The sequence below is a fragment of the Saimiri boliviensis genome, chromosome 2 (assembly GCF_048565385.1).
Source record: "Saimiri boliviensis isolate mSaiBol1 chromosome 2, mSaiBol1.pri, whole genome shotgun sequence".
Classification (NCBI taxonomy): Eukaryota; Metazoa; Chordata; class Mammalia; order Primates; family Cebidae; genus Saimiri; species Saimiri boliviensis.
The window spans coordinates 59250229-59275954 of record NC_133450.1 but is presented as its reverse complement, the minus strand read 5'-3'; the positions used below and the strand labels follow the sequence as shown (position 1 = coordinate 59275954).

General features: G+C 40.0%; 1 long non-coding RNA gene across 2 annotated transcripts; it reads left to right on the top strand.

Annotated features, from left to right (window-relative positions):
- Nucleotides 1–506: 506 nt before the first annotated feature.
- On the top strand, nucleotides 507–25726 carry LOC104650756 (uncharacterized). Of its 2 annotated transcripts, XR_744354.3 has the most exons (4): nucleotides 507–664; nucleotides 11254–11337; nucleotides 12355–12444; nucleotides 12565–25726. It is a non-coding gene; the product is annotated as an uncharacterized LOC104650756 (long non-coding RNA). The 2 variants fall into 2 exon arrangements; XR_005579375.2 differs by having other exon boundaries at nucleotides 12355–25726.

The following is a 25726-nucleotide window of genomic DNA, read 5'->3' as shown; positions in this document are numbered from 1 at the left end:
AATTTGGTGATGAGACAGGGAAAGACTACCTCCAAAGAGCAATTATAGCTGGTGATGAGGATGCAAAGAGTTAAGAATTATCCAGTCCAATGTGATTGTGGGTGGGGAGGCAGTGAAAACAGCGAGTATAGACTAGCTGACAATTTGGGGAGTAGACGGAAAGTAAGAGGCAGGGTGGTACCTTAAGGGAATAGCAGGGTCAGGGGAAATTTGGTGCTTTTTTGAAAGACCAAATGCTTCACCCATATACATGTCTCATCACAAAAGACTGCCTAAATGTAGCTATGCCACGGTTGCTGGGCACTGGGACAATGCATACAGTCAACATTCTGAAATGCCTCTTAAAAGAGCACTTGAATCATAACCTAAATTTTTAGGAGGGGCAGTGATTTTCTTATCCACCATATCTTGATCAAACTTCAGATAACCTTAACCTAATATTTGAAAAGTGAATAGTTTAAAGTCATTTGTTGAATTGTTCCTTTGCAGTAGGGTAATAGCCAAACAGTGACAACCAAACAGAGGATTTTGCAAGCAGAGCACCTCTGCTGGCAGCAGCAGCCCAGGACAGCAGCCGTCCTGAAGGAAAGGCATGGGTTTGACACTGAGGAGAGTGGAGGGAAAGCTCAAAGGGAGAGAATGGTCCCCAAAGTCTTCTTAAACTGTAAGTACAGAATACAGGACAGTACTTTAGGTAATAGGGTAATGGGGCAAAGAACTTCCTGGTGACTTCTGCGCGCACACACACACACACACACACACACGTGAAAATGGCCAGGAGAACAGACAATTCTTCCACACTACTACATGTCAGCAGCATAGGCAGAGGCTGGTATTAGAGGAGTCAAAATCCAGGCTTAGAATCTGGGCAACAGGCCCAATTCCTCAGTAGACAGAGGGAAACTCCCTCTAAGCCAAAAGGAGGCTTCGTTTGGCAAAGCCCATCCATGGGATGGCTGGGTGGGGGTAGAGAAAGAAGAAACACCTGGCAGGGCATGAAAGTGGGAGATTAAGGCTGGTTCTGCACAATCCAATGGCTTATATCAGTTTCCTTGGACCTATATTAGAAGCCCCGTTATGGGCTGAATTATATCCCCCGCTCCAAAGATGTGAATGTCCTAGCCCCCAACCTGTGAATGTGATCTTATTTGGAAATAGGGGCTTTGCATATGATCAAGCTCAAATGAGGTGATTAGCATTGGGCCTAATCCAATATGGCTGTATCATTACAAAAAGGGGGAATTTAGACCCAGAAACAGACAAGCATACAGGGAGAATCCCATGTGAAGATGAAGGCAGAGATTGGGGTGATGTATCTACAGGCCAAGAACGCCAGAGGTTGCCAGGAAACCACCAGAAGCTAGGAGAGGGGCATGGAAGAGTTTCTCCCTGACAGCTCTCAGAAGTAATCGACCCTACCAACCTTTGACTTTGGACTTCCAGAATGTGAGACAACTGGTTACTGTTGTTTAAGCCACCCATTTGTGGGACTTTATTACAGCAGTCCTAGGAAACTACTACAAATCCTAAAGCCAAGATCCCAACTTCATGTGATGCTCAGGATGGCTGAAATGTTCTGGGCTGTAGTTACACTCTCAAGTCAGAAGGGTCTCTCAGGGATCCCTCTTTTTCATGATAGAGACCCTAGAACAAGCAAGAAGGGATATTTGTGAGAAACTGCAGCCTGTCAGGAGATACAGGCACATTAAGTCAGTATTTGCAGACTCAACACAAATTCAACTGGTACTGTACCAGCCATCAGCTGTTAGATTTTGTCATCTGTCTCTGGCAACACGAATCTGCAACTCGTTCCTTTAAATAAATAAACACATTGCTTACAAATCAGCATGTACTATCATCCTGTATTGCGGAGCAGGTGGCTTAGTTAGGATGAACTGCATATCCTTATAGAGGAAATGCCTGAATCTCGTGCTTATCTCCACCTCTCAAACTGGACTTTTCAAGACATAGAGAGAACTGGGAACTTAGCAGTTATGGAAAAGTCCTGTGAAATCAAAAGTAAGAAATATGCTCTCAAGGTTAGTGCTTTGCTTTGAAGGTCTCTGTACCACTTGTAAGGCTATACACTAAAGATGGGAGTTTTTTTCATACAAGTTACTTGCATCCTGATCTTTCTGGTTGTCTTTTCCATCATTCTAGACATTGGAGTATATAAAGCCAGATCTGTAGGGTTAGCCTCAGCAGAACAACATGATAGCAGAATCATAGATTCTTGGTAGAAGAAACAATCCAAGCCATGGCAAAAGGAATGCTTACCATTATGTGGAAATCTAAACAAAATGAGACACAGGAATCTCCACATGCATTGGTACCAATTAGAACTTTTAAAAGTTTCACTAGGTGCTGCTGTCATAATCACCCTCCGAGGTCTGCAAGGATTCTGGGTACTCATATGTGAAAGCCAGAAATGCTGAAACTTCCAGCCTGTATGCCAGAAGTCACATGTCAATGAGCTTCATTGAGTCAAGGTAGTAATCAGGTGTGCCTAAGGGCCAAATCAATCTGAGATTTACATTGCCTGCGTTTTCTCTGAACCTGGTCTAGTCAAAAGGCATCTAGGTGTTCCTTTTTTTTTTTTTTTTTTGCCAATGAAAATGTTCCACTAACATGTACATACAATATTAAAAATCAGAGCATATGTTTCTTCCAGTGGAAAGAAGACTGCCAGGGAACTAGAGGCCTGGATTGTAGTCCTGAGCATAGAACCCTGGGCAAACCAAACCCTCTTTCCTCATTTGTAAAAGATGGACTTGTACCTAGGAATCTCAGAGATAACCTGTAAGTCTAAAGTTTCACAAATTTGTCTTTAATCTCCCAATATTTGTATGATAGAATAAGTAATATATGATTTTTCAGCACATTCTCATATTTTCAAATAATCATTTTAGAAATCAGAAAGAAGAAAATTATTGCTATCACAGTAGAAAACATTCCACTTCTCCCTATTATCAATTTGTGACCTAATTTAGCATCTTATTATAAATGATCTGAATTGTTCAGTACACATAATAATCAAATATAATCAGTTTGATGGCTATCAGTGGATATGAATCGGGAGTAGGGTGAAAGGGGAGGACATAACTACCCAGGTTCTTTAATTGTTCTTGTAGTTTCAATGGCTTTTTTTTTTTTTTTTTTTTTTTTTTGAGATGGAGTCTCACTCTGTCACTCAGGCTGGAGTACAGTGGTTCGATCTCGGCTCACTGCAGCCTCTGCCACCCAGGTTCAAGCTATTCTCCTAAGTAGCTGGGACTACAGGTGTGCGCCACCATGCCTGGCTAATTTTTGTAGTTTTTAGTAGAGACAGGGTTTCATCATCTTGTCCAGGCTGGTCTTAAACTCCTGACCCCGTGATCCATCTGCCTCAGCCTCCCAAAGTGCTGAGATTATAGGCATGAGCCACCGCACCCGGCCTCAATGGCATTTTCACAACATTCCTGCCCACAACTTCTGTGTAATTTTCTTAGCTATTGTCAAAATGATTGCTTTGCTCCATTCTAGAAGAGGGAATGTTTCAGGAAGATCAAAATCTCCATTTGTATCTATGAAATCCATGGCAGCATTTTATCTATTATTGTTGTTATCATTATTGAAAATTAAAGGTGCAATATTAAATATTTTCGGTGATGAAAGCTATAGATCTTTTGCCTTCTTACAAAGAGGGCACACAATGTGGCTCTGATTACTAGCCGATTGCATGGGACAGCCAAGGCTTTCAGTGAAAGGAATTTCTGCTGACAAGCTCTTAAAAGGTGGTGTGCTTGGCCCTTAGGCCTTGAACATGGTGAACATTTGCCATAGATCGCAGCCTTGAAAACCCTATGTCCCATAACAAAAGAAGAATCTCCCCGCTTTTACAGAGTCCAACATATGCTGCATGTTTCCCTGTCAGCCTGGCAGCACAAACAGGTTCCTTTCATAATGCAGTATACAGAAAGCCTGTAATTATCAGCTGCAGGTAGTGACCACCTGCTCATGGAGTACACAGAACTGCAAAAAACATGGAGGAATCTGTAGTAAGAATGATCCTTTTGAATTGTTCCTGAGAGGCCCTGCTTTGAGGGTTTTAGAATAGATATGACTCTTAATCAGCCTCCTTTTGCTTACTGAACGGGTAATTTCAGTCAGAAGGTAATCATACACAGACAATTAAGACCAAGAATTTTACTAACATCTTTAGCCAGGGCACACTACTCCATCGAGTTTCACATTCAAAACAAGGATGCCTTTGTTTGGTATTCATTTTGGCATTTGATTATGTAGTGGATGCTGGTGCACATTGCCAAGGTCCCCTGTGAGGACCAAGCTACCAGCTTACTCTCACAGCTACCAGGAGCTCTGCCTGGGGAAGACCTGCAGCTGAGTCCCTTCCCAGGATTTGCCCTCAGCCTAAGCAAGCTGCCTTACACAAGGTTCTATCCCCTTTCTTTGGCAGCTCATATCCAATGATTGGTCTATCAAGTGGTACAAGGCACACCTGCTTTTCTCAATTCTGGAAAGCTCTAAAGGGTCATCTCAGGTTCAGAGCCTCCCAGGGGATGAGACAAGGTCTCTGCTGTGACTGGATTATAGTTCAGCTTCTCCTTCTGCCCCATCCTGCCTCCCTCGCTCCCTTACAGGTTCTATTACTGACAGCATCCCTACAATAAACTCTTGGCATACCACCTCATATAGATTTAGTAGAATTGTTTTATTTTTAAAATCTTCTTATTTAAAGAAATAAAAATTCAGATTGGTGATTAGACATTTCAATGACTATCTCAGATTTAGGTTTCTGTAATAAGAGGATCCAACTATCCATTGGCAATTTCCCATGTGTTCCTGGTCTGGAATGACTTGGGTCTCGATTAATTCATTAGACTTTGTCTACAACTAACTCTTAGGATTAGGGAAAGTTGAAAGTCAGCTTTCTACCCACACAGTTTCCATTTCAAGATACCTAAAATAAGGCTTTACATTATCTGCTCAACATCTCTCTTTGATGTTAGTCAAAGGATACAAATTTCAGTTAGGAATAATAAGTTCAAGAGATCTATTATACAACATGATGGCTATAGTTATTAACAATGTATTGTATTCTTTAACATCGCTGAGAGTAGATTTTAAGTGCTCTCACCACACAAATGATAAGTATTTGAGGTAATGCATATGTTAATTTAGCTCAATTTAGCCATTTCACAATGTATACATACTTCAGAACAACCAGTTACATGCAATAAATATATATGATAATTTTTATTTGTCAATTAAAACTTTAAAAATAAAAGGCTGAGGCGTCCCTGTGCTTTTCCAATTTAGTGTAAATTGCACCTACAGTATGAAAAAAAGTAGAACTTTTTTTCCCTTGTTCTAAGCTTAAAAAAAACCCACAAAACTATGTGAATGAAATTCCATCTGCTAGATGAATAATGTGACAGAAATTGGCTGACATTTATCTTGCTTCCAGGAAGATAGATCTAAGTGTAGAAAAGGCCTAGAGTCATGTCCAATCTATTCCAATCTGAGGGTGGGGATCAAATCTCAGTCATCTTCAAACCAAAGAAAACTAAGAAGGCCAGTCATTTGGGGGGATGGCTTTGGGGATTTATTCTGTCCTCAGATGTTGTCAAGAGTATTTGGAGGTAAGACATGAATGCTAGTAGTCTTCAGGTTCTTGAGAACTGACCCTAGCTTTCTCAATCACACGTATTGGTTACTACATGGGACTGGGCTAGAGCACGGTTATTTTGCATTCTCCAAGGCTAGGGTTAGGAATGTGAGTGAGGGCACAGTTGCTTACTCAACTGCCCTCTATTTTATACTATTAAGCAGAGACTGAGTTGACATCAACTTGATTGTGCTTGAAAGTTTCTGCTGTTTTTTCAAGACTCAACAAATCATACTGAAATGCTTTCTTGCTCCTCTTATTGTTGAAGGGATGCTGTAGGGCAATTTTTCCCTATTACCACTTAACATTTACTGAGGTCTAGCTGTATGAGAGAGGAAAGTTCCTAACCCCTAGGCATGTACACTGCAAAAAACAGGGCACACATAGTTGAATCGGTACTTTTCGTTATCAGCGGATTGCTTTTAGACCATTGTCCAAATTATCCATAATCCTGAGTATTTTGGATTACCAGATTTATGTGAAATACTCACTGACCTGAATATTCTTCTGGAACAAGTTGTTTGTTTTCCTTATCAAAACTGTTTTTTCATTTATTATTTTTCATAAACTACTGTAGCAAAATGCCCTCTCCTGCCCATCAGGAAAATTACTTCACTCATCTAGTTTTAACATTGGTAATGTCTTCATATGCTCCAAATATCAACTGTAAAAGATATACAGTGAAATCTCCTCTTGCTCCTATTCTTCATCTGCTCAGTAAAAATCATCTCACTCCAAAACTACCCAAAACAGGTAATTTTTCTATCCTTTTTATGTGGTTGGTAGCACATCACAGTTACTTCTCTGCACTTTGCCTTTCTCACTTAGTAATATGACTTAGAAATCTTTTCTTAGTTACCAAACTTTTGATAAAAATTATTCTTCTTTAGGAACCATAAGAATAAATACTGGGAGACATTTATGAACTGCAGAGAACTTTCCAAGATGCTATAACAAAGGAAAATTCGGAAGTTTCTTGGGGCTGAGCTGGATGTGAATACAGTCAGGAGGGATCCAGTAACTGGTAGAAATACCAAAGAGAAAGAAAAAAATGAGAGCAAATCAACCAAGGCCATAGCATTAAAAAAAAAAAAAAAAAAAAAAAAAAAAAAAAAAAAAAAAAAAAAAAAAACGGAAAAAGAAGAGTTCAGAGCTGGCTAAGTCAATGGCTAGGGAGGAAACCATATCCTGAGGGAAGGCACAGCCTGAGTTAACAGCAAGACAGTTGACCAAGGCAGGGGTGGCCTGCAAGGCAGGGCAAGGTTCTTAGATCCACAAAATATAGAAAAGGGGAAGGATACACTCAGATTGTACTTGTAGCAGGGATGTAATGCTGGGTCTATTCAGGGAGAGAAGGCTCAAAGCAAAGCACACACAGGTGTTGCAGACACACTGTGTTCAAATCCCATGTGAGTGAAACACCTTTAGGCAAATGACTTAATTGTCCTTAACCTAAGTTTTGTTATCTGTGAAACAGAGGTAGTAGTAACCATCTGCAGAGTTTCCCTGGTGACTAAATAAAGTAACGTATAAATAAGTGCTGCACACAGTGCCTGGCACATAGCCGCAGATTAGTAAATGTGCAGCTTAATATATTATTAAATCTAATAATTATACTTAATATAACAATGGATTTAATAATTAAACTAAACATATATTAAATAACGTAATTTAATATAATGATGTATAAATTTAATTAATTATAATTACTCAGAGAAAAGAAAATTTCCTAGAAGTCAGAGAGAGGGAAACCTCAGTCGTAGGTGAGAAGTTTCTGCCTCGGCTGGCATGGTGAGCTCGGGGCCTCGGGTGAGGAGGCCTTCTTCCCTGGAGACCAGGAACCACGAAGCACCAAGGGTAGTGGAGGTGAACACAACCTGAGGGCCCAGAAGGAAGGAACTCACTTGATTCATAAGAAGTAGGTCACTAGCTGGAAATAACTTGTTCCTCCTTGGATTGGAGAGGTGGAGGGTGACTTTCAAAATGGTATGCCTGGAAGAGGCATGATTTTGCTTACATTAGATACCATAAAGCTGTTTGGAAAACCTAATCGCTCATAGCTGCAAATGCGGATGTAATAGGGAAAAAATTTTTTTTGACTCACCCATCACTTCTAAAGGCACATGTCTGCCATAGGCTCTGCTAGTCATGGGTATGTGGGTTTGGAGGAAGAGTTTGGGAAAGCGCTGAGTTGTTCTATATAAAGGAAGAAGCCTGTGAGGTTGAAGCACAATGGGGAAAAACAACTGCAGGAAACAAATATGTCTGATCCCGAGTTTTACATGGCTCATCCTCCCCTAACATACCTACAAAATCTTCAGCAAAATCCACATTGCGCACGAATGCTTGTGGTGTGAATGAATTGTTTCTGGGGAACGTAAAGGGTGTTGAGCTTTGTGCTAATATTGGTGAAAGGTAGAAACAGAGACTGCATCTGGGGAAAGCTGCCCTTAAATTTTCTGACATTTTATTCAAGCAGCAAATGAAATGAGCACCTATCACAAGATGGATGCTGTGCTATGAACCAAGAATGTAATACTAACAGAAACATAGTTAATGTTATCCAGAAACTCCCAGTCTAGTGAGGAAGGAGGATGAGAAACTGATAAGTGATGTGACAGGTGCATGCAGGGTGTGCTAGGGAGCACATGAGGTACTAGGAAAGACACTAGGACAAAGGGGAAACTCAGTGCTAATGAGCACATCATATACAAGTAAACCATTTCATTGGAAAACATGAGTATTTTCTTGCGAGTTGACAATCCAAGATGAAGTAACTGAAACATAACCATGCCGAAGAGTTGCATTTGAATATTGTTCTTTCAGCTTCCTAATTTCCCTATCTTTTTAACCCACCTCTTCTCATGGTATCTGTATTTTGTTTACAGAGAAGGCTGTCCCTAGAGAGAAACTCTGAAAAATACTATATAGAACTGGTGAATTTTCAAAAGGGGACTACTGAACATATTTTAGTTTCATACTGCAACTATAATATACAATACAGAAATAACTTGGAGATATTTTGTTCATTTTCAGAACACCACAATAAAGCTAATATTGCAGTAAAGTGAGTTATGTGCATTTTTTTCATTTCCCAGTGAGTCTAAAAAGTATATTTACATTATACTATAGTCTATTAAGCATGCAGTAGCATTTTGTGTAAAAAAAGTGCATACTTTAATTTAAAAAATACTATACTGTTAAAAAATGCTAATGATCATCTGAGCCTTCAGCAAGTTGTAATCTTTTTGCTGGTGGAGGACCTTGCCTTGATGTTGATGGCTGCTGACTAATCAGGGGTGGTGGCAATTCCTTAAAATAAGACAACAATGAAGTTTGTTGCATTGATTGAGTCTTCCTTTCACAAAGATTTCTCTATAGCATGTACTGTTTGATAGCATTTTCCCCTACAGAACTTCTTTCAAAATTGGAGTCACTCCTCTAAAACCCTGTCATTGCTTTATCAACTAAGTTTACAGAATATTCTAAATCCTTTGTGGTAATTTCAACAAGGTTCACAGCATCTTCACCAGGAATAGTTTTCATCCCAAGAAATCACTTTCTTGGCTCATCTATAAGAAGCAACAACTCATTTGTTCAAGTTTTATTATGGGATTGTATCACTTCAGGATCCACTTCTAATTATAGTTCTCTTGCAATTTCCATGACATTTGCAGTGACTTCTTCCACTGAAATGTTGAATCCCCCAAAAATCATTCATGAGAATTGTAATCAACTTCTTCTAAACTCCTGCCAATGTTGATATTTTGACCTTCTCCCATGAATCATGAATGTTAATAGCATCTAGAATGGTGGATCCTTTCCAGAAGGTTTTCAATTGGCTTTGCCCAGATCCATCAGAGGAATCGTTATCTAGGGCAGTAATATGCCTATCTTAACTAATAAGACTTTAAAGTCAAAATTACTGCTCAATCCATGGGCAGCAGAATGAATATTGTGTTAGCAGGCATGAAAACACCATTCATCTCCTTGTACATCTCCATCAGAGCTCTTGAATGACCAGTTACAATGTCAATGAGCAGTAATATTTTGAAGGGAATCATTTTTTTCTGAGCAGTAGGTCTCAAGAGTAGGCTTAAAATATTCAGTAAACCATACTATAAATAGATGTGCTATCACTCAGGCTTTGTTGTTCCATGTTTAGGGCATAGGTAGAGTAGATTTAGCATAATTCTTAAGATTTCTAGAATTTTCATAATGATAAAGAAGCATTGGCTTTAACTTAAAGTCACCAGATACATTGCCCCCTAACAAGAGTGTCAGCCTGTCCTTTGAAGCTTGGAACCCAGGCATTGACTTCTCTCTAGTGATAATTCTAGATGGCATCTTATTCCAATATAAGGCTGTTTTGTCTACATGGAAAAATCTGTTCTTTACTGTGGCCACCATCTTCAGTGATGCTAGCTAGATCTTCTGGATAACTTTCTATAGTTTATCCAAAGCTTTTGCTGCTTCACCTTGTGCTTTTATGTTATAGTTATATATTTTTTCTTTCTTTAAACCTCCTGAACTAACCACTGCTAGCTTCCAACTTTCTTCTGCAGCTCTCTCCACCTTCACAGAATTAAAGAGAATTAGGACCTTGCTCTTGATTAGGATTTGATTTAAGTGAATACTGTTGCTGGCATGATCTTCTATCCAGACTACTAAAACGTTTTCCACATCAGCAATAAGGCTGTTTCACTTTCTTATCATTTATGTGTTCACTGGAGTAACACTTTTAATTTCCTTCAAGAACTTTTCCTTTGCATTCACAACTTGGCTGTTTGGTACAAGAGACCTAGCTTTCAGCCTGTCTCAGCTTTCAACGTGTTTTTCTCATTAAGTTAAATCATTCCTAGCTTTTGATTTAAAGTGAGAATACTTGAATACTAAGAGGCCATTGTAGGGGTTATTAGTCAGCCTGATTTCAATATTGTTGTGTCTCAGGGAATAGGGATGCTTGAGGGTTGGGAGAAAGTTGGGGAAAGGCTGGTCAATGGAGCAGTCAGAATGCCATTTTATATGGACCATGGTTCATGGTGCCCCAGAACAACTGCAACAGTAACATAGAAGATCACTGATCATGGATCACCATAACAGACATAATAATGAAAAAGTCTGACGTATTAACAGAATTACCAAAATGGATGCAGAGCCTGGAAGCAAGGACATGCTACTAGAAAAATGGCACCAGTAGACTTCCTGGAGCCTATAAACTCTATGAAGTTTGCCACAACCTTCAATTTGTAAAAAAAAAACACGATATCTGTGATGTGCAATAAAGTGAAGCACAATAAAAGGAGGTGTGCCTGATGCACACATTATACACATACTACTGTTATACCTTCTGTTGAGACACTGCCAGTGTTGTGTGATTTAGAGGTCTTTGGGAAGGCTTCCCTGCCAATACCTCCCTTATTTTTAGGATACCAGAAATTCCATCCTTAAGGAGTTTAATTTCTTCAGATTAAGAGATGACTCAATATTAAAATGCTGCATTGCAGGTCCTTTTTATGTGTTCCTACAGCATGCTGTATACCTCTGAATTTTAATGAATTTTAATTGCTTTCTCTTTTCCCAAGACTCAGCTCATCCCAGAAGGAAGGATGCCCAATAGCTCTGTTCCTCAGCGCATTCCTCAAGGCCAGGCACAGAGAAGGCTCTCAGTACGTGTTTGTTAATTGAATGAATGCTCCTAGGAGACAGAACATAAAGACTAGAATTGTATTTTTACTCAAACTATCGAGAAGTTGAATTAAGGAAATATATGTGAAGGGATTTTGTAAACTATGAACCACTTTACAAATGTATATTACTATCATTGGAATGCAAATTATTTTCTTAAATAATTTCCAAGGGATAGGTTTTGATGGGTAGAGATATCATATTCTAAGTCTTCTCTACCTGCTAATGATTTTTTAAAATCTCTAACCTGTTCTCCAGCAGCTTGCATGCTAGAAAGTTCAACTTCTTATAGGACAAAGGACTACTGGGAAAAGAAATTAATGAGGAAATATTTCACTTCTGTAAAAACAGGCATGAGTGAATGGGTTAGGATTATATGGGAACAAGGTATAGAAAAATACATAAAGCATGTCTGGAAAGCCTCAAATAGTACTTTTCATCTATTCCAGAGTCTTTGGTCAATGACACTTCTTTATATAAGATGGAGTTCTTTGGCAAAGGGCTTTTGTCCTTGTGAAAAACATGACTTCTCTCTCTAGGATGCAAAGAAAATGTTTTAAAACTGGAATTTTTGTCATTAGTTTCCCAGGAAACCATTTTGGTTCTGATGCTAATTCGTGTTTCTGACTGTTTTGATTGAAAATTAGGCCTCTTGCTCTAGGAGAGCAGAAGCAGAAGGAAAGGCTGCTTTGGGTTCCTGCCCATCAAGAGGGTGCCAGGCTGAGAGTGCCAAGTTGTCTCTCAGTTCCACCCTAAGCTTGGTGCCAGTTGGCACTAGGCTTCTCAATTGAGGTCACCAGAGTGTGGGGCCGGGAGTTGGAGAATCACTTTCTTTTTTTAGTTCTGACTCCAAGAGAGCAGAGTTTGAGCCCAGCAAACACTCACTGCTGTCTGAGTTAGATGGAGCCAGCAGACAGGCCTGAGCAAGACAAATAGTTCACATCTTGAAATGGTTCTAAGTTTCCTGCTTAAGAAATGTTCTTTATCTCCTCCCTTAGATGGAATGATGTCCCTAGAGGGCGTGGATACACCTCTACCAAGGCATCTACAAATGAACTGTATTTACATTTCTGTGGCTTTTTCTTTAGGTAAGTAGAACCTCAGTGATGATGGCTTTGAAGGGTGCGGCTGTGCACACCAAAGAATGTCGCAGTCTCATTTAAGGCCTTTAATGTTCCCTAAAGAAGTAGTTTGTTTGTGCATTTCAGCTTCAACTGCCTGGTTGAGAAGTAAGTTTGTTTGCTGCTGACAGTCCTGCTGACTTTGTGTAGGCCGTGCATGGCTCACACGCAGGATTCTCTCAGTCAGACCTGCTCTTGCATCTACATGCAGCACACAAAGGAGACCACAGTTAACAAAGTCTTGGTGAAAACCATTCAAGTGCCATGTAACCACCAAATATGAACCCTGGAATACTGCTTACTTTGTAGGCAAAAGCTCTCACATATACCTCAATAGCATCCTCTCTGGTATAGAATCATGCTGTCTAGTGATTTCAATATGGTACTCAGAAGCCACATGTGGCTATTGAGCATGTGAAATGTGGCCAGTCTGGTTTGAAATGTGTTCAGTATGAAAGCATGCTAGAATTCTGAAGACTTAGTAGGAAAACAAATAATGTAAAATATATCAGTACTTTTTTGTATGAGTTGCATGTTGAAATGATAGTATTTTGGACAGATTGGGTTAAATAAAAACATACAATTAGAATTGTTTTCACTTGCTTATTTTTCTATTTTTAATGTGGCTATGAGAAAATTTAAAATTACATGCATGTTTCATATTATACTTCGTTTAGACAGTACTGACTCAGAGTGAGTATCACAACGCTCATTAATTCCCTCGGCCAATGTTTAATGAGTGACTAGCATGCTAGAATAAAGACACAGACTGTGCTCTCAAAGGGCTGCCATTCCAGGAGAGAGGCAGGTATCTACAGGGCAGTAGCCCAGGAGTGAGGGTAGGAAGGAATAACATGCGGAATAACAGGGTGAGTGCTGTGGAAGCCCCAAGGAAAGGAAGACTCTGGTGAAGAACATAATCATGGAAGGCTTCAAGGAGAAGCTGAGTTTTAAAACACACAGGAATTTTGGCAGTCAGAGGAAATGAAGGCAGCAATGTGTGAAGAGGTGCAGATATGGGGACATGCCTGGCATGTTTCAACAAACACAAGTAGTTCAGCTGGGTGCAGCTTTCAGTACAAACAGGAGAATGAATGGTGGAGATAAAGCCAAGAAGATAGGCTAAGATTTCACCCAGAGACTTTGAACCTGATGAGTTAGGCCTTGGATCAGCATTTTTGATAGGCATACCAGATGCAGACCCTACTTTGAAAAATGTTACTGCAGGTAAGAGGTGTTTAGTTTAGTTCAGCAGTTACATGCCTGCATTTATGAAAGATACTCTGAGAACATAAGGAAGATGTATGAGGAGTGGTCTCCTGAAGGTGTGTCAGCTATTTCAATTATCAAGGTGAAAAATGATAAAGGTCTGCCTTGGTCAGTCTGGGCTGCTATAACCAAAATACTATGGCCTGGGTGTCTTAAGCAACAGAAACATATGCTTCACAATTCTGAAGACTGGGACATCCAAGATCAAGAGGGTGGCTGACTCTGGTGAGGGCCCTCTACCTAAATTGCAGAGGGACACTTTCTTTATGTGTCCTCACATTGCAGGGAAACACACACACATGCACCCACGCACACACACACGGGGGCAATATCTAGAGACATTTTTATTATCATGGGGAATGCTACTGAAATTTATTAGGTAGAGGCTGAGATGCTGATGTGTGTCCTATAAAGCACAGGACAGCCTTCCTCCTCCAAGAAAGAACTGTCTGGTCCAAAATGTCAATAGCATTGTTGTGGTGAAACCCTGATTTGGTCAAAGGAAGCTGTCTTGCCCAATGTCACACTTCCTCCTAGGGCCAGTCCACATCTAGTGCAGTGGTACAAAAGCATGGCCCCCCTTGCCTTAATTTGGGATAACTCAGAAGGGCTGTCCCAGCACCAGCATTTTTTATGAGATTGGCTTGATACCTCTATTGCAACCACATTGCAGTTCAACTTCTCCCTCTGCCCGATCCTGCTTCCCTCACTTTCTTATAAATATTGTTTCAATAATTTCTCCAATAAACAGCCTGCAAACAACTCTCTGAGAGTCTATTTTCTGAAACCTGATCTAAAACAGTTGGCACCAGGAATTGTCCTAAGATGCTGATTGTTAAATAGAATTTTAAAAAATTATCTCAATAGCATTAGGGGTACACGTGGTTTTGATTACATGGATAAATTGTATAGTGGTGAAGTCTGGGATTTTAGTGCACCTATCATCCAAATACTGTACATTGTACACAATTGGGGTAGTTTTTCATCCCATCCCCCCTCACAACCTCCTTCTTTCTGAGTTTCCAATGTCCTTTATATGACTCCATACCTTTGCATACCCATAACTTAGCTCCCATTTATAAGTGAGAACATGTGGTATTTGGTTTCTGATTCCTGAGTTACTTCGCTCATAATAATGGCCTCCAATTTCATCCAAGTTGCTGGAAAAGACATTATTTCATTCTTTTTCATGGCTGAATAGTATTCCATAGTACACAGATGATAGAATAGATAGATAGATAACCACATTTTCTCTATTTATTGGTTGATGGGCACTTAGGTTGATGTCATATCTTCGCAATTGTAATTGTGCTATGATAAACATATGCACACAGGTGTTTTTGATATAGTGACTCACTTTCCTTTGGGTAGATACCTAGCAGCAGGATTGTTAAATCAAATGGTAGATCTACCTATACTTGTTTGAGAAATTTCTATAGTGTTTTCCATAGAAGTTGTACTAATTTACATTCTCACCAGTAATGTATTAGTGTTTCCCTTTCATTGCATCCATGCCAATATCAATTGTTTTGACTTTTTAATAATGGCCATTCTGGCTGGGGTAAGGTGGTATCTCATTGTGGTTTTAATTTACATTTCTCTAATGATTAGTGTCGTATGTTTGTTAGCCATTTGTATATCTTCTTTTGAAATGTCTATTCATGTCATTAGCCCACTTTTTGATGGGATTATTTTTTTTTCTTGCTGATTCGAGTTCTTTGTAGATTCTGGATATTAGTTCTTTGTCAGATGCATAATTTGCAAATATTTTTCCCATTCTGTAGGTTGTCTGTTTCGTTTGATGATTACTTCTTTTGCTGTGCAGAAGCTTTTTAGTTTAATTAGGTCTCATTTATTTATTTTCGTTTTTGTTGCATTTGCTTTTGGAGTCTTAGTTATAAATTTTTCACCTAGGCCAATGTCCAGAAGAGATTTTCCTAGGCTTTCTTCTATAATTTTTATGGTTTCAGGACTTATATTTAAGTCTTTAATACATCTTTAGTTAATTTTTGTGTATGATGAGAGATAAGAATCTAGTTTCATTCTTCTAAGTGTGTGTGACTATCCAATTTTCCCAGCACCATTTATCGAATAGGGTGACCTTTCCCAAATATATGTTTTTGTATGCTGTCAAAGGTCAGTTCGTTGTAAGTATTTGTCTTCATTTATGGATTCTCTATGGTGTCCCATTGGCCTATGTATCTAGTTTTATACCAATACCATGTTTTGTTTGCTATAGCCTTGCAGTATAATTTGAAGTCAGGTAGTTGATACTCCAGAGTTTTTTTCTTTTTTTCTTTTCTTTTCTTATTTTTATTTTTATTTTTATTTTTTGCTTAGGATTGCTCTGGCTATTCCTTTGGTTGCCTATGAATTTTAGGATGCTTCTTTCTAATTCTGTGAAAAATGATGTTGGTATTTGATAGGAATTGCATTGAGTCTGGAGATTGCTTTGGGCAGTATGGTCATTTTCACAATATTGATTCTTTCTTCTCATGAGTATGGGATGTATTTCCCTTTGTTTGTGTCATCTATGATTTTTTTTTAACAGTGTTTTGTAGTTCTCCTTGTAGAGATCTTTCAATTCCTTGGTTAAGTATATTCCTAGGTATTTTATTTTATGCAGCTGTTTTAGAAGGGATTGAGTTCTTCATTTGATTCTCAACTTGGTCATTATTGGTGTATAACAGTGTTACTCACTTATGTATGTTGATTTTGTAACCTGAGACTTACTGAATTCGTGTATCAGATCTAGAAGTCTTTTGGGGAGTCTTTAGGGTTTTCTAGGTATAAGATCATATTGTCCACAAACAGAGATAGTTTTACTTCCTATTTTTCAGTTTGGATGCTCTTTCTTTCTTTCTCTTGCCTGATTGCTCCAACTAAGACTTCCTGTAGACTAGAATTTTGAGGCTTCCAATTGGCTGCCTGATCCACTGTCCAATTGGTAATCAGGACACCGTAACTGGTGGTAAGTGAGGTACAGGTAGGCTCTGGCATGCTGTATCCATGCAACTGTTAGAACTTTTTATAGGCAGTGAATTAGATAAGATGTCAGTGGAAGGGAATGTACTGACTGGTACAAAATCTTAGGTGCTTGAGAGGTACAGGAAAAGTACTACTTATAAGGACTGTGGAAACTAGTTGATAAGTGATGGGTATTATCAATATACCCAAGAAAGACAATGAAAAACAGAGGGATAATTAATCACCAACTGAAGGCAAAGTGTGAAAGTTAGAGGGTCTCCTTGGCCATATATCGTTTCTCATTTCCTACAGCTGGAAGGCAGACAATGCTGGGGACCAGGACCAGGACTTAGTTTTAAGGATGGAAAAGGTCCCTGAGAAGCTTAACTTCTCAACCCCAGCAAGTCTCCTACATCAAGATTGATTGAGGAGTGGGATCTTGGAACTTGAAATGGGGACACCTGGGCCATTGCTCTCAAGAACATTAAAAACAGATCAGCCTGAACCATGTAGGCCTGCAGGAGGCCACTCCTCCCCACTAATGGCCAGTGCACCCTCACCCCTCACTGTAGATGATGCTGGCCCTCAGCTTGCCAGATCACACAAACCCTGCCCAGGATCTACCCTCACCTTCCCTCCTGGCCACCAGACCAATAACTAGGATCAAGTCACAATATAACCCAACTGAGGAAGTGCTGTGCTGATAAGAAAGGAAAGCCTATATGCTAAGGATCTTAGCAACCTAGACAAAATGTACATGCAGAAGCCAGGACGGTATTATAGGATTGGATCCTAAAGATTCTGGATAAAGAAGGGTGGGATATAAAGTTATATAAAGGAGAATGTATCAGTATGGAAACACTCACCTGGGACAAAGGATTTAATTTCTGACAAAGACCTCAGGACACAGTGCTAGTGAGCTGTAGGAATCTGGGAAAAATCAATTGCCCACATTAAATGAGAAGTCCATGATAGTTGGTGGAGGATAGGTTCAAAAAGCACAGAGAAAGGGGTATGTCATGGCAGACATACTCCGAAGGTCCAGAAATAAGTACCAGTAGACAATGTGTTATGGGATGGCTTGGAGGGTGGTTTGTTTGCCACAGTGATTAGGTATGTGCTGGTGAGAGGGAAGGAAGGCCAGCATTGCTGAGACTCTCAGGGATGGCTGTCTTCTGTAGGCCATGGCTCATGGTAGGAAATTTATTACAAAACTGGTAATGGTAGAATGGGACTGATAATATCCTGAAAGTACAGAGGCTAGGTGGTAGCACTCAGCTGTCAAAAGCAAGGTGAACACAGTTCTTATAACAGTTATGTTAGAGTAGCAACCAGGATGGTCAGGGAGTTAAGGAGACAGTTAACAGAGCATGGTGCTCCCAGGGGCCCAATAGATGAGTAGCTGACAAATATATTACTTAACTTATGCACTCAGAAGAAATCAAAGATGAATGATCAAGAAGCCCTGGGTAACCACCCCAGTAAAAAACCATGATCCCCTGTCTAGTTTCTGGATCTGAGCCAGTTCTCAGACTTTGAGTCCATTTGTTAAATGAGGGGCTATGACCCTGCAGCATCACAGCTGGTGTATACAGTCATGTCTCCCCTAGTCCTTCCCCAAAGGGACTTACCTGTAGAGCAGATATGGGCAATACCCAGACATTCCGATGACAGTTAGACATGGGGTTTGAGTTGACACTGATCCCCTTTTGTTAGTGGGAAATGTATTGGGACTAGATAAGAAATGAGGTCCTGACTAGCTCACTCTGGGACCACTGAGACTGACCCAGCTAGTGGTCATTTTGCCAGTTTTTTTTTTTTTTATGTTTTGTTTTGGAAACAGGGTCTTGCTCTGTGACCCAGGCTGGAGTGCCATGGTGCAATCTCAGCTCACTGCAACCTCTGCCTGCCTGGCTCAAGTGATTCTCATGCCTCAGCCTCCTGGGCAGCTGGGACTACAGGCACACACCACCACACCTGGCTAATTTTTTGTATTTTTAGTAGAAACAGGGTTCAACATGTTGGCCAGACTGTTGTCAAACTCCTGACCTCAGGTGATCTGCCTACCTCCCAAAGTGCTGGGATTACAGGTATGAGCCACTGCACCTAGCCTGCAAGTCTTTGAATGCTTATTCGTAATGAACATATTGGTAGTTAGAACTCTTAACTTTGGTTCATTGTTCTGTGGAGTAAGAGCTATTATAGTTGGGAAGGCCAAGTAGAAGACTTTGTATCTGTTTCCACACCTGCCAAGCTATTAATCAACAGTATTATCATATCCTGAAGAGAATGACATAAAGGATGCAGGGACAGTGGTGTCTTTTTACATTCCCCTGCCCAGTTTTGACAGCAAAAGGACACATGCAGCAGTGATGGCCTGAGAAGTGCATGGTGACCAGGGCTCATACTGCTTAGGGTTGAGAGTCTAGATTACCCCACCAACTAAGCTCCCTTGACCAGCAGAGGTGCTAGCCAAGGGTGCAAGGAATCTAGAATGGGTAATAGAGGAGGAAGACAGTGAGTGTCAGATATGATCCTTGAGACCAGCTGCTACAGCAGCAGGAACTGCCATTCTTTCCTACTTCTTTTCCTTCTGTAAGTCAACCCAAGAAGCATCACCAACCAGAACCCTGGATAAGCTGTTTCCACATAAAGTAAATTTACTGTAAGAAGCAAGTGGATCCAAGAAACACATAGGTTGGACTATTATGGATGCTATAGTGCAAGGATCCCCAGTCCCAGGGACATGGACTGGTATTATTCAGTGTTCTGTTAGGAACCAGGCCACACACCTGGAGGTGAGCAACAGGTAAGCAAGTGAAGCTTCATCTGTTTTTATAGCAGCCCCCTCATTGCTCACATTACTGCCTGAGGTCTGTCTCCTGTCAGATCAGCAGAGGCTTTAGATTCTCATAGGAGTGTGAACCCTATTGTGAATTTTGCATGAGAAGAATCTAGGTTGTGCATTCCTTATAAGAATCCAGTGCCTGATGATCTGTCGCTGTCCCCCAACACCTTCTCTTGAGGTGATGGGAGAGGTTTTCCTGTAGTTGCAGGAAAACAAGTTCAGGGCTCCCACTGATTCTACATTATGGTGAGTTGTATAATTATTTCATTATATATTACAATGTAATAATAATAGAAATAAAGTGTACAATAAATATAATATGCTTGAATCATTCCCAAACCATCCTCCTTGCTGCCTGGTTCATGGAAAAACTTGTCTTCCACAAAACTGGTCCCTGATGCCAAAAGATTGGGGTCACTGCTATTGAAACTTCCCTTCAGGACCAAGGCACTCATTTCCTGCAACTGCTGGGAGTGTTGCCTGCTGAAGGCTCAAGGCTGACACTCTTTCTGGACATTTCCCTGGGCCAAAGGGAACTGTCTCCACGAGGAGGCCTGCATCCAATGACCAGTCAGTGCAGGGGTACAAAATCCACACTCATTTGCCTCAACTTGAGACCACTCTGAAAGACCATCCTAGCCCCAGAGCTCCCCATCAGACCAGCTGAGACCTTTATTGCAACTGCAACATAGCTCAACTTCTTTCTCAGCCCAGTCTTGCTTCTCTCACTTCATATACTCTCCAAATAAACCTCCTACCCACAATCTTCAATTTGGTCTGTTTCCAGAGAAACTGCCTTTAGATAGTCAATTGAATAATATAAGTAATGCACTTACAGGATAATTTAACAGAGTGTATGTTTTCTAGCAGAATTAGACCTGTTAGACTGCATTCTCCAAATATATAGTATGTTATTTTCTTTCTTTATTGATGCCTTCCATTACCACCTACCATATTATAGTGCACTCAACAGGTACTGTGTAGATAACTCACAATGGCTACCTTATCTGCCAACTCTGCGCTTGGTTCTCAATAGGATGTATGGGATTCATGCATTGTCCCTGATATTTCTAGCAATCTCTGCCTTTGTTTCAATGATTCACAGAAGCCTTGAAAGTCAAATATAAAGCATTGCTAACATGGAGGGGTGGAGAAAAGAAGATTCCCCTTTTTTTTCCATCTGTGGTTAACCACTTACAAGAAGCCTTTTATTTAAAAAACCCAGAAAGCTAGTCTCTTAACTGAAAACAACCTTTAATGCTTCAGTATAAGCATACTTAATACCTAGAACAGAAAGAGAGAGAGAGAATGAGAGATTGTATGCCTTTTATAATCTTTCCTGCCACACTCATTAAACCATGGAAATTATCGAGATTCCCACAAATCTAATAGACATATCCCTCCAAAATTTACTGTGATCCATTATTGAGATTGATTTAAGTTTTCTCATGAACATGGCATCGTGTCGAGGGCTATACTGAATGAGTTAAGCAAGTGTGAATGCAGCTACAATGAGAACTCAAGAATAACAACTCAGTCAATGAAAATCTCCACTCTCCTACTTGCTCACACTAGACCTGCCTCTAGCCTAGGGTCTAGACTAGCAGTGCACATTAGCCCTGCCAAGCATCAGCAGCTGGCCCCACTGCCAACCTCACCAAGTCCGCAAATAAGTGACAGGTGACCTTCACAGGCTTTTAGCAGGCTATCAGGTCAAACACAGTACTTTGCTCAGAAAAACCCACTGACGTATCTCATAACTGATCAAGTTCAAGTACTTCATATTTACAGTTTAAAAGCCCAAAATGGGTTAGTTTATCATAGCCCAGCTTCATGACACTGATGCATGTGCTTGTACCGAGCAGCTATGAGCTTGGTGCTCTTTGATTTAAGTGCAGGAAGCTTTTATTTTTGAATTTCTACCTACTCATGGCAATACATCAAACAATCAGTTTTAATATCTTTAGGGTTAAGTGCACTCATCTAATTTAGAATTAAATGATTTTTATTAAGCACTTTTACAGACTATCTACATGCTATACAACTCCGCTGATTAAGGATCATGGTGACTGCTAAAACAGCAGCCCCCGTGAATTAGGAAAGCATTAGTGAAATGCATTTTCTAAATACATCACAAAATGCATTCAGCACTAAGTAACTCAAATGTCATGAGAGAGTTTGAATGAAAATTCCCCCCTACCCCAAAGCAAATACACAGATGAGCCCCCTATGCTATATTGGATTCTAATAGTGACGTATCCCTGGTTTGTGATCTTTCTGATTCTCCTGATCTATATTCTCCACCACTCTACTCTCACCTCAGCCCCACTCAGAACTCAACTTCTAATTTTATCTAGCAGGGTTATTTATCTAGGAAGTGGGGCTGGGAGAAGGAAAGAAGTCAACCAGCCCAGACTCAGTCCCCCTTGTAAAAGATTTGCTCACCAGCAGAGGGCAGCATAAATCTGTTGCCTTGCACATGCTCAGAGAGGCTTTGGGCTTCACCCTTAATTGAAAGGCAGACTGGAAACCAAGAGTGTGTCTGACAAGTGCCACTGGGACGCCATGTGATTGTGCATTTCGAGCTCATGGCTACTTGATCAAAACTAATACAAGCTTCTCTTGCCTATTGTTTCAGCGGGGCATGGCTGCAGAGGCCATGGGGAGATGCCTGAGCCTACTCTAGAATTTTTTGCAGAATCACAGAGGTTCATTTTTGGCTTAGAGGTATTTGTTTTGCATTTGTTTGTTTGTGTTTTCTTTTGTTTTTGTTTGTTTGTTTGTTTGTTTGTTTTAACTCTACTCCCCTCCCCACAAAAAGGCAAACCAAACTTAAATACTTGAAAGAGAAATTGTTCAACTTGTTGCTATATGAACTGGCAAAACTTTCTCTTCATCTGCACTAGAAGGATCTCTAGTCAAAAGGATCTCATCAGAGCTACTCTATGTGAACTAGCACCCATTCTTTCAACTAGCTTAACTTGGTGCTTCTGTAAAGCTATCAGGTCTCAGCTGTAAGAAGAAATGTTTCTTGGCATAATGATGGCAGGGGCTGATGGTAGTGGTGATCCCTAAAGGTGAAGGTCAAAACCAAGCTAAAAGCAATGTTCTTTCCTTTTTGAGTCTAGTAAAATGAATGATTGTTGTTACAAGCCGCATTTACTTCACTGAGGACACATGCCTCACCAGTGGGGAGCCTAAACTGTCATTAAATTTTCTTTCTTTTGTTTAGTTTATGAAGAAAAGGTTTAATTGACTCACAGTTCTAAAGGCTGTACAGGAAGCATGGTTGGGGAGGCCTCAGGAAACTTACACTCATGACAGAAGGCAAAGTGTAAATAAATGATCACTCGCAAAGAGGGAAAGAGACCAGGGAGGGGAAGGTACCACACACTTAAACAACCAGCTCTCCTGAGAACTCTATCACAAGAGAGCACTAGGGGGATGCTGCTAAACCGTTAGAAACCACTCCCATGATTCAATCACCTCCCACCAGGCTCCACATTCTATACAAGGGATTACAAGTCAACATGAGATTTGGGTGGGGACACAGACCCAAACCATATCACCGTATGTTCTGTTATCTCTATCTTTGTTAGTTGACATATTTAGTTATGCAGCCATTTTATCTTGGAAGAAAATGCCAACGATGTTCTACATAATAAAAACAAACTTCATACTCAGTCTTCAGTGTGCTTGCTTGCCAAACTTGATTGCCCTAAGGGATTGGAATTGAGGGGAGATATGTTACTGAAAAATTGAGTGCTCAAATGTGTTATAGCTTATCAGCTGTTCACTTATGGGGCAGGCAGATTTTATTGAATTCTGTAAATTTTCTTAAGGGAATAAAAATCGTCCTCTGGATGCTACAGACTGAGTGGGGAACCTCAACTCACAACTGGACCAAACCTAAAGCCCTGTTTGAGTTTGCAAGGATGAGAAGGAGCCACAGGAGGTAGCTCCCTCCTAAGGGATGAGGTACAGTTTCTCCCAGAGAGCTCTGGGGTCACTTAACTGAGAATATAAAGACAGATCTGCGATGAGGAGGGGTGGGGAAACCAGAGGGAGAAAAGGAGCTCAGATGAGGACGGCACCTCTGGCAAAAGAGGGCAGATTTGAGGGCTGAGAAGGGATATCCTTCGGAACTCCTCATACTGGAAGGCCCTGTCCCTTGGTTGGTACAAAAGAGCAGCTAAGTTCAACTTTTATTTCTCCTATCTACACCACCTAGAGATCTGCCTGATTCTTCAGTCAAAGACTTTACTTTTCTGTATTATAGTCTGGAAGGCTTGGTTTCATGCAGGCTGACAGGCTTGGGGAAGGAGGAGGGCCACTTCCTTGGGTATTGTCAAGGCTAAGAGCAGGTGTATATTAGCAATTTTCTGTGCATTTCTTTAGATTATCAGAAGCACAGAGACCAATGACCAAGGTACCAAGACTAATCTTTCTAAATCCTCTCCTGTTTCCTGCTTGTAACTTCTTTAAAATCATTCAAAGTTCCAAAGAAAAACAAATCTGATTTTGTTTCTGACTTTCTTTCCAACCCAGCTATTTCTCCCCTGTGGGCTTGCTTTTTTTTTTTTTTTTTAGATGCCCCTCTCCTATATTTCCATATACTATGCTTATACCTGCCGTAGCATTTATTAACAGTATTCAAATTTCCTTTCTAGACTGCGAGCTTCATGAGGACAGAGATATTGTCAACTTTTCCATGGTTCTAGCCATAGTAGCTACTATAATCCCTGTACAAAATGGTCAGTCAAGAAATACGGGGGTGGGTGTATGTGTGTTTTATTTTGAGACAGAGCCTCACTTTTTTGCCCAGGCTGGAGTGGTGTGATCATGGCTCAGTGAAGCCTCAACCTCCCATGCTCAAGTGATCCTCCCACTTCAGCCTCCTGAATAGTGCCTGGCTAATTTTTGTACTTTTTGTAGAGACAAGATCTCACCATGCTGCCCAGGCTAATCCTGAACTCCTGAGTTTAAGCAATCTGCCTGCCTCAGCTTCCCAAAGTGCTGTGATTACTGGCATGAACCACCATGGCCAGCCAAGAAATCGATGTTAAATAAATGCATGAGTAGATTTACTTGCCTTATCACATTTAATCTTTACAGTGTCTATTAAAACTGAGACTTATAATTACATAAACATTTCAAAGTTATAGTGCTAGTATATAATTTAGGAGGAGGTGTTGTTTGAATTGAATCTTGGAGGCTAAGTACAATTTCAATAGGTAAAGATGGAAAAATGGCCTTCCAAGTAGAAGTAAGCACACGAATATAAGCATGGAGATAGAAAAGCATATGAATATTTGGGGACTAGTTATTATTCACTTTAATGGTGTAAAAAGGTTTTGCAATGATGTAGTGAAAGATAAGGCCAGAAATGGTGGTTGTAATAACACTGGAATAATAACAACAAGAGTAGATAGCATTTATTCAGTATTTGATACATACCAACATTTTTCTAAGTACTTAAATGTAAAAAATACATTTACAAATGGGTAATATATAACCATGGTAAAAAAAAAAATTTAAAAGAACCGAAGGACATGCAGTGAAAGGTAAGACTCCCTCTCATGCCTGTATCTTCTGCTATCTCATTTCCCCTTTCCTAAGGCAACCACTGCTATACTTTTCATATATCCTTCTAGAGATACATCATATTCTGTGCATATGCAAACATATACATGTATATGTTTTTACACAAATGACCATGTACTAATGTACTGTTAAACTTCTTGCTTTTTTCATTTTCCATGAATTAGAGATCAGCTCATACTGCTATTGTAGAGATGCTTTGTTTTTAAAAACTGCTTCTTGGTATTCCAGCCTACAAATGTTCTATAATCTATTTAACCAGTTCCCTCCTAACAGATATTTAGGATGCTGCAGATCTTTTGCTGTTACAATCAACTGTATCGAATATCTATATATGTTTGCTTTGAACTCATATGTGAGTATATGTGAAGTCTAATTCCTAGAAATGGAATTCATGAGTTAGAAGGTATGTGCTTTTTAACTTTTCAGAGATATTATAAAATTGCTCTCCAAAGAAGTTGTGCTACTTTATGTTCACCTATAATATACTATCAAATTTTCTGATCTTTGTCAATTTGATCCATCAAAAGTGAACTTTCACTATTGTTTTATATGTCTCCTGTT